The 8910-nt window shown below is 42.5% G+C and overlaps 1 pseudogene; it reads right to left on the bottom strand.

The window, feature by feature from the left end:
* Nucleotides 1-6091: 6091 nt before the first annotated feature.
* Nucleotides 6092-7013, bottom strand: LOC103275021 (annotated as a pseudogene).
* Between the last annotated feature and the right edge of the window lie 1897 nt (nucleotides 7014-8910).

Below are 8910 nucleotides of genomic sequence, written 5' to 3'. Positions count from 1 at the left end.
GAGAAAGCAAGAGAGGGAGAGAGAGCTATGCAGGGAGAAAGGTATATTTATGAACCTTGTGGGGGCAGGCCAGTGCCATGCCTGAGTCTTATTGGAGGAGACTATGAGGTAGCATTTCTATAGGGAGAGGTTGTTTGAGCACAGGTTTCAGTTTCACGCGGGTGGGAAAGGCAGGAATTTACGGCCTTTGTTATCTTTGGGAGGCAGAGCCATCTTGGGACGCCCTTCTGACTGTTGTCTGCACTTTTCACCACCTCAATCTCAGTTTTTTTCCTTGGAGAAATGAGGTGAATGAGAGAAAATATTTCACAGAAATGTTTTGGGAGTTAAATGAAGTCATAAATGTAGGGTAGCAGGCACAGAACTGATACTGTATGCCCTTTGTTATGACTGCTCTGATTTTTCTTTTTTCTTTAAGAAAGAAAGTTGATTTAAAAGTAAATTAGAGAGAGAAAGAGAAGGGAGAGAGAAGATTCACCTCCCCAGGGTGGGGGAGGGTACCAAAGCCAAGAAGCATGGCGACAGCCATAGCTCAAAGAGCACATGACCATTGACTACTTGTGGTTGAGTCCTTTTAACCATTCCCCTTGAAGGGGGAAGATCATTACGATGTTTGGGTGGTGGTCTTCTCCACGTCATTAGGAAGGGGCAGGCAAGTGCATGTGCTAATGTCAGGTGATAGACAGCAGGCAGATGGGTGGGCTAGTCACATGATTGCTGCCATGGTGGGATTTATTCGTGTCACATAGGTCACAAAAGGCTGATTAGGTTAACCCTGCAGGTCGAATCCCTGCAAGAGACTTGTTAGACATTTGCAATTCAAAATCTCAAATATTTGCAACTCACAAACTCTTTGACCAAAGGTGGTCATTTTATTACTTTTATGACTTTGACCAGTCAAAGGGTGATCTTTGATCTTCAGCCTTGACAAGAAACCCAAAAGTTTACTAGAGATTATTATGCTAATCCATGAATTGAAAGGTTAGGCTGTCCTGGTCTTGTATCTGATGGAGATTTGCCTAGGGGGAGATGGGATAGTCAGTTGCTTGTTCTGCAGTAGAGTGTCCGAATGCTTTGTAATGGTTATGCTGAGGCAAAAAGACTAAACTAAGAATAAGCTAAGTTTCTTCTAGGTTTCTATAGGTACCTCCTTTCATTCCCACCTCTTGCTATTTAAAAAATATTCTTATTTGTACCTGGAAACAAGGACGAAGGTCAGGATTCTGTAGCTACTTCCTGCTGCACATGGGGTGTAGAACTGTCCCTACCTGTCTAGAGCAAGAGGAGGAGATGAGAGGATAGGAGCCCATGGCACTAAGTATTTTTAGTATTTGTATCCAAAGTATCAACTATAAGAATATTATTATAATAAAGACCATTATAGCTGCTGTTATAGCATAGCAAGTTTTTTATGTCTAGTAAAATGTATTTACAGTTACCCCAGTGGGTTGATATCTACTACAGGAGTCCAGGCAGTTCTCACTGTTGCACCAGTAAATTCCTGAGTCCATATGTAGACTTCCATCCCCACAGCTTGTCTTTTAGCTTTTTTGGGTTATGATAAGAATTTATAGACAGTTATAAGGAGTTTTGTTAATAATGACTTAAATAAGGAAATATAGCTACTGAGACAAAGTCCGAAGAAACATTTAAAACATTAGTGACATGTAGTTAGGTTGTAGCTTAAACTGAGAATTTAAAACAGGTAAACATTGGCAAGAGAAAACAGCGTTCTTTGTTTTATAATAGGTTTGATATACTTTCATAACGATTGGTATGCTAGAGGGTGAAACCCAGGTTATTTTGCCATTCATTCTATGTTGGATAGTAGTCCTTGTGCCTAGAAGGAGATTTTAAAGTTTGTTACCAATTTGGCAGTGCTGTTAGTGAAATTACTTTACCTGGCCTGCAGGCAATTCAGAAGGGGGTGGGGTAGGTATGGTTCCTGAAGCTTATTTCTTATCTCACCCTAGAGAGACTGATTGAGAACTTGAAGAGTTTAAGTATTAAAAAATTTAAAAGCATAGTGTTACAACACAAAATCACAGTAGCTATTGCAAAAGTTACTTATTTAGCCAAAGTGATAGTACAAAGATTTTGAAAAGAAAAAAACCTTGCTTTTTTTGTAACAAAGCCAATGGGGGAGAAAAGAGGGAAAAAAAATCTCGCTTTTTGTAACAAAGACAATAGGGGAGGGCTAATTGAATTGTGTCTCTTTCTTCCCCCCCCCCATTGTTTAAAGGAGAAAATTCTCTTGAATAAGGCTATATGATTTCAACATAGATGACCAGGACCAAAAGGCTGGCACCTGTGTTAAATTAAGAAATTAATTTGGGTTCCAGCACCCTATTTACCTGGGGGATTGTTGGGGGTGATGGTGAGCCAGTGCCAGGTGCCAGGCATTTTGCAGATTTACAGGCCTCCATAAGTGGCCACCATTTGTGAGCCAAGTGTTCTCTCCTCTCTTCAGAAGAGAGTGCATCTGCTTCCGAATGGCTTTCTGGCCTGTACTATGGGCAAGATCCAAGAGGTTAAGGCCTTTTGGGGACAACTATGCTTTCAGTTCCCCTACAGACTGTACCCATAAGCAATGGGCACCATCCCCCTAGCAGGTTTGTTCTTACCAGGTGTCTGATGGGCAGTTGGAGTTTTGTCACTAATGGCAACTGCGAATTGGGATGGCTCTTTGATCCTCTGGTTCTGTAGCCCTCCATGTTGGCACCCTGTTGCTTTTCTAGTCTCTCAGCTAGAAAAAAATCTCAAAAGTTCATTACACATAAGACATTTTGATTATTTATGTTTGTACCAGTTTGATGTAAAACCCTTTGGAGCTAACAGACCACATGGATATGAAATGATCTGTGCCTACTTATTTATAATTATGAACAGGCAAAGTTGTTAAAAACCCTTATGAATTACTAAATTGTATTCTTAGTTGTAAAATGTGGACAATTAGGTGAGAATGATAAGTTCTCATCCTCATTGTGCTCACACAGAGTACCCATTATTTTACTTGTCCAGCAGGAGAAGTACTAGGCTTAGTAAAAGTGACTTAACCTTATTATGTAAGGCAGGGTGTTTAGCATTTAAAGCTTTACCTTTTTCATAAGAGGGTGCTAGTTAGGCACAACAGATGATTTAACCTTTTGCTGATAAAATACAACTTCAGCAAGCCTGATATAGTAAACATTGGTGTTATTTAGCACTAATGTGTTAACACATGGTAAAGTTGGAAGTAAAATTTTACTAGAGCACTTGCAAGTTCGGTTGGAAAAAGACAGATTAAAATTACAATTGACTTTTTTTGTAGTTACTTAACAGGATTAATTTACATGATTCCTTTGCTTTTGAATGGGAAGGAAGGTTGATATAGTTCCAGTTTAAATTTAATTTGAGAGAGATTTATCATAAGAAAACAACAAACAAGAATTTTTCATAACCTTTTGTTTTGGCCACCCCCCTGAGAAGAGACCTGTTTAGCCACGTGGAAACCTGAATGGGCTTCCCAAGTACACGTGGGGATGGTGAATTGCTGCTGCAGCTTGTAGGGCTGCCACCAGGGGTTATCAAGCAGTGGGGGGAGGTGGAGGAGAAAGTTGGAGACTAGGGTCAGGTGCCTTTGGCACCAGCCCCTTCTCCGAATGTGAGAGAGAAGAGAGATTGGGGACCAGGGCTAGTTGTCAGGGCCATAGATGCCAGCCCCTCTTCCGCAGGTAAAGGTGGAAGGCAAGAAGGAGGAAAAGGAAGGGAAACTGATGGAGAGTGGAGTAGCAAAAGCAGACTACAAGAGAGGTAGGAGAAGTTAAACCAGCTGGGTCAGCATTTGAGTTTTTGGAGGGAGAGCAGGAATTGGAGTTGTAGAAGGAATAGGAGAGGATGAAGGAGATGAAAAATCTTTTGAGGGAGGGGCGGCTCAGTCAGCAGGATCAGTATCCTATGATGAGCCTATGGGCAGTGGGGTTTGGGGAGCCAACAAAGAAATACGGCAAGAGGAACAGATATCTGGGTGGTGAGATAACTCATAAAAGGTCTGAATATATGGGATTACAAGGTATTTGTCATTTCCTTTTAAGTACAAACTAAGCTGCAGAAGTATGTTAAGCACTAGGGAGTCAATTTTTGGCCAGGTTTCATCATTCCCCAGCTTATATTGTGGAATTTCCCCATACAGGCCACCAGATGAAAAGGTCAGTTGGGGCAAGATGAGCCAGTGCCGGGGTCGCAAAACAGTATTGTAATAAAAAGAAACAGGGATACAGTTGGGATGGGCTCTTGGTTCATGGATTTGTTTCTGGGCCTTACCCATCCAGATCCCCTGCCAGGCATCCCCAACAGGTTCAAAGGAATCAGTACAAAGGATGTGAGTCACCAGGGAGAGAGCGTCCTCCTGTCCCTGTGCCCACTGGTGCTTGCGGGATGCTGTGCTCCACCATGTCTTGGAAGACCAGGTACCAGGACTTTTGGCAATCAGAACGCTATGAGTTATCTCCCAAGACAGGACTGGGAAAAGCCCAAGAGACCCAGAAAGTCATCCAAACCAAAACCGGGTGGTCCAAGAACGCACATCTAAATATGTGAATGTGTGGACGATAAATAAGGGATGACTCACCAGAGGTGCAGAAAGGTGTAGCATGCAGCTGTTGGAGTGTCAAGGTTCTTCGTGGAGTCACTTCACCAACCAGAGGGGAAAAGAGCAAAGAAACCAAGCATTTTGTCTCCCACCCTTATGGGTGCTGGCAGTCTGAACTTTCCTTCAGGGACCTTCTTGCCTCCCTAGGGAGTAGCCCTAAGCAGAGACCATTAGTTGGAGATTGAGTTTGGTCCAAAGGGAAACTCAGAGGCCTTAGCTAGAAGGAAGTAAAGAGTTAACCTTAGTTCCTCAAGCTGTCAGGTTACAGTGGTCTGATGCCTTTCCCTGGGACCTTCCAGCATGCTGAAGTGTAGCCTCAGCCAGAGCTTTCAGTTGCCACCAGGTTCCAACACAGTCCACAGAGGGTCACCAGTTAGGACACAAGAAAGAGAGCAATCTCAGATATCTCAATGGGACCTCCAAAAATGTTAGGGTCTGGACAGGGTGAGCACAGTGTGCTGGAGGGCTGAGGGAAGGCGCAGCACCAGTTACCCAGAGATCTGAGTACTGCAAAGAATTGCAACACACAAAAAGGTTAAGAAAGAAAAGTTTATTTAAAAGTAAATTAGAGAGAGAAAGAGAAGGGAGAGAGAAGATTCACCTCCCCAAGGTGGGGGAGGGGACCAAAGCCAGGAAGCATGGTGACAGCCATAGCTCAAAGAGCACATTCTTGATCACCATTTTCTTGTGATCAAGAAAATGGTGAACCAAGACACCACACCAGAGTCTAGCAAGGCAATGACCCTGCTCTGTTTTTTCATACATTTCTTGTAAGGAAAACAAGAAAAATAAAACATACAAAGGAGAGGAATATTAACATTCAAAAGGATAATATTTGAGGAAACCATGTGATAGGATAAGTGCTATAAATATCAAAATCTCAGGAATGTCCAGGAGCTGTGCTTCACACCTGTAATCCCAGCATTTTGGGAGGCTGAGACAAGAGTGTTGATTGAGACCAGGAGTTCGAGACTAGCCTAGGCAACATAGCAAGACCTTGTTTCTACAAAAAATGTAAAACTTGGCCAGGTGTGGTGGCATGTGCCAGTAGTTCCAGCTACTCAGAGACTGAGAGGAAGGATCACTTGAACTCAGGAAGGTGAGGTTGAGGTAAGCACCAGCCTGTTTGTAAAGTAAGATCCTGACCACCTCCCCCCCACAAAAAAAAAGGGAAGGAAGAAAGAAAAAAAAAAGAAATTCCAGGAATTATTGTGAAAAAACTAACCAAATATGAATTTTGTGGATGGCATATTGGAAAGAAAATTCAAAAAGGGATTATAGAGGAGTTTTCAGGGAAAACTAATACAAATGTAAATAAAAGCAAAGTCATGATTGTTTTTATAATAAAAGGCATTAAGCATGTCTGTTGTTGGAGAATAAAAATCAGAGTATTTAAATTCCCAACATTTGCCTTAGTAGCCCAAAATGTCTACTTAATTCTTAATCAGGTATCTGTCATGATCAAGAGGCTGCTTTTCTGAGGAGTCTTCCCAGGGCCCCCTTTACATTCTTGTTCCTTAGGATGTAGATGAATGGGTTCAGCATGGGGGTGACCACGGTCTACATCACTGAGGAAATGGAGCTTTCCTGGGAAGAATGGGTCACAGCATAACTGAGGTAGACCCCAAGTGCAGTTCAATAGAACAAGGAGACCACACAGAGGTGAGAGCCACAGGTGGAAAATGCTTTATACTTGCCTACAGTGGAGGATATCCTCATCAAGGAGGAAATAATCTTAGAGTAAGAGAAGAGGATCCCAGTGACGGGAAACACACACAGCAGTGGAGTTCTCATATACAAGAAAATGTTATTAGTGAGGGTATCAGAGTTGGCCACCCTGAGAAGTTCACAAAAGAAATGTGGAATTTCAGTGCCTATAGAGAAGGTCAATCTCTTCCTCAGTAAAACATGAACAAGTGTGATCAAGAAAATGGTGACCCAAGACACCAGCACCAGGAGGCCACAAAGATGGGGGTTCATGAGTACCAGGTAGTGCGGGGGCGGGGGGATGGCAGATGGCCACAAACTAGTCATAGGCCATCATGGTCAGTAGGAAATTATCAAGTTCACCAAACATCATAAAAAAGTACATCTGAGTGAGGTACCCTCTGTAGGAGATGTCTTTGCTCTGTGTCTGGCTGTTCACCAGCATCTTGGGGACCATAGTGGAGATAAAACAGACATCAACAAAGGACAAGATGGAGAGGAAGAAGTACATGGGGGTGTGGAGGTAGGAGTTGAGCCGATGGCCAGGATGATAAGCAGGTTCCCCAGCACTGGGGATGTGAATAGGAACATCCCAAAGATGATGGGTTGAAATTGTGTCGTTTGAGAGACCCAAGAGGGAGAATTGATGCACTTCTGTGTGGTTTTCTGCTTCCATGTAACTGGTGTATCTGCTACAGAAGGAGGCAAAAGCAACATTCAATTAACAGTCAATTGGTACCTCAGCCAAATGTTTCATTTGAGAACTTTTTGCCTCCAGGGAAACAAAAAATGTTCCTCAGGGAGAAATTGGGTAAGTAGGGAAGATGGGCCGTGGGGGTTATGCTATTTTTGGTCAAAAGCTGCTGAACACTCAGTGGTGTGGGCAGGTGCATGGGTAAATTATTCATTATAAAATGGACAAGTGCACTGAAAGACACTCCAGAAAAAACGAACTCAAATCTCTCACAACAACACTATCTGATACAATGATACTGATGGATTCCCTGTTCTTGTAGGACAGGGAAAACCTGTCCTACAAGGGGCCCATCTTCCAAATAATAATTGCAGGTTGTTTGGTCTATATATATATATATATATATATATGCCTATTATATGTATGTGTGTATACATAGTTTACAGGCCATGATTCCAATATTAGAATGTTCTCAGTGTGTCTGATGCTTACCTTTTCCAGTGAGTTTTATACTTTGTATTACATATTTTTCATTCTTTTCTTTCAGTTTGAAGACCTTCTTTAGCATTTCTTGTGAGTCAGTCATGGTGCTGATGCATTCCTTTAGTTTTTCTTTGTATGGGGAAATAATTTATTTAGCTCTCCAGTCACTCACAATGTTTCCCATGAGCCATGATTCTTGAGAAGAGACACAGGTTGGTGGGAAACCCAAATTTCCATTTCTAACTCAATTATTTTAGTGTAGAAGCCATGATTTTGAGGAGTTTTCTGCATGTGATAACTTGTTGGCTCTTATCTGTAATCTTGATACTGCCTCTCCTATGATTATAAGAACATTACAGTTATGGAGGTGAGAGGGTGGCCTTTGAGTAGTTCATGGGCATGTCTTTTCCTTGGTACCTTCGGGTTTTTGTTTTGTTTTTAGAAAATTATGTATTTTGAAGTTTTTGGCTAGTCCCACCAGTTGATGCATTTCTGTTGATGTGAATAGTAGCCCAGTCCTGTTATCAAAAATTTTTACCTACCAAGCTACTCCTTTTTCTTGCTCCCTCCAAAAGACTTTTCTTGGAAAACTTGCATGTCCATCATGGTATAGTTATGTGTCTCCATTTCACATTTCTTTAGGTAATCTTCTAAAATATTGGCATGTTGGATGTTGATAGTGATAATTGGGGAGCATAAGGATGGATCTGCATCGCTTTCCTTATAATGCATGTAGCGTTCTTCTCAAGGGTGTTCCAGTTGACCTCTGAGGCATCTGGGACAATACTGAACAAAGGACAGGGGGCAGGGGGCATTGGTGTGGTGCTCAAGCCTCAGGATTGCAAAATGAGAGCCTTGGCATGTAGGTAGATTTTAGCTCAGGTCATTTGAGAAAATGTCTTACAAGCACCAGAAGATTTTCTCATCCTCCAGAGACTTTGGAGGAGGTGGCATCACATGGTCAGGATTGCCATACTTTGCTAACAATCATTGTGAAACCACTCACCATGGGTGAGTCCAGTCAGTGGTATTCCTGAGGGACATAAGTTGAAGAGCTACTGCAGCAATGAAGTCAGCAGCAGAACAGGTGTCTGCCTCAACAACATTTACCCTTATGAAGCCCCATGGGGACTCAGGTGGACTTAACTCATCATGGGTTGGGTGAGGTGATTTGATCCTTTCACCCTCACTCCACTTATTGACACACTGAAGACTGGAACGTGCCACCTCTCCAACTCTGCCTGGGGAGAATTTTGACTCCTCTGGAACCTTGTAGACAGCATTTCTATCATTGATGAAGTGAAAATAAAGCTCCACTGTGTTGGGAGCCAGTCATGGAGGCCCACCTGAACGTTAGGGATCAAGGTGGGCTGTGGACCCTGAGACCACTAGGATG

Source organism: Carlito syrichta, unplaced genomic scaffold (genome assembly GCF_000164805.1).
Source record: "Carlito syrichta isolate Samal-C Ts95f unplaced genomic scaffold, Tarsius_syrichta-2.0.1 Scaffold315171, whole genome shotgun sequence".
Taxonomy (NCBI): Eukaryota; Metazoa; Chordata; class Mammalia; order Primates; family Tarsiidae; genus Carlito; species Carlito syrichta.
This window is presented reverse-complemented; position numbering and strand designations above follow the sequence as displayed.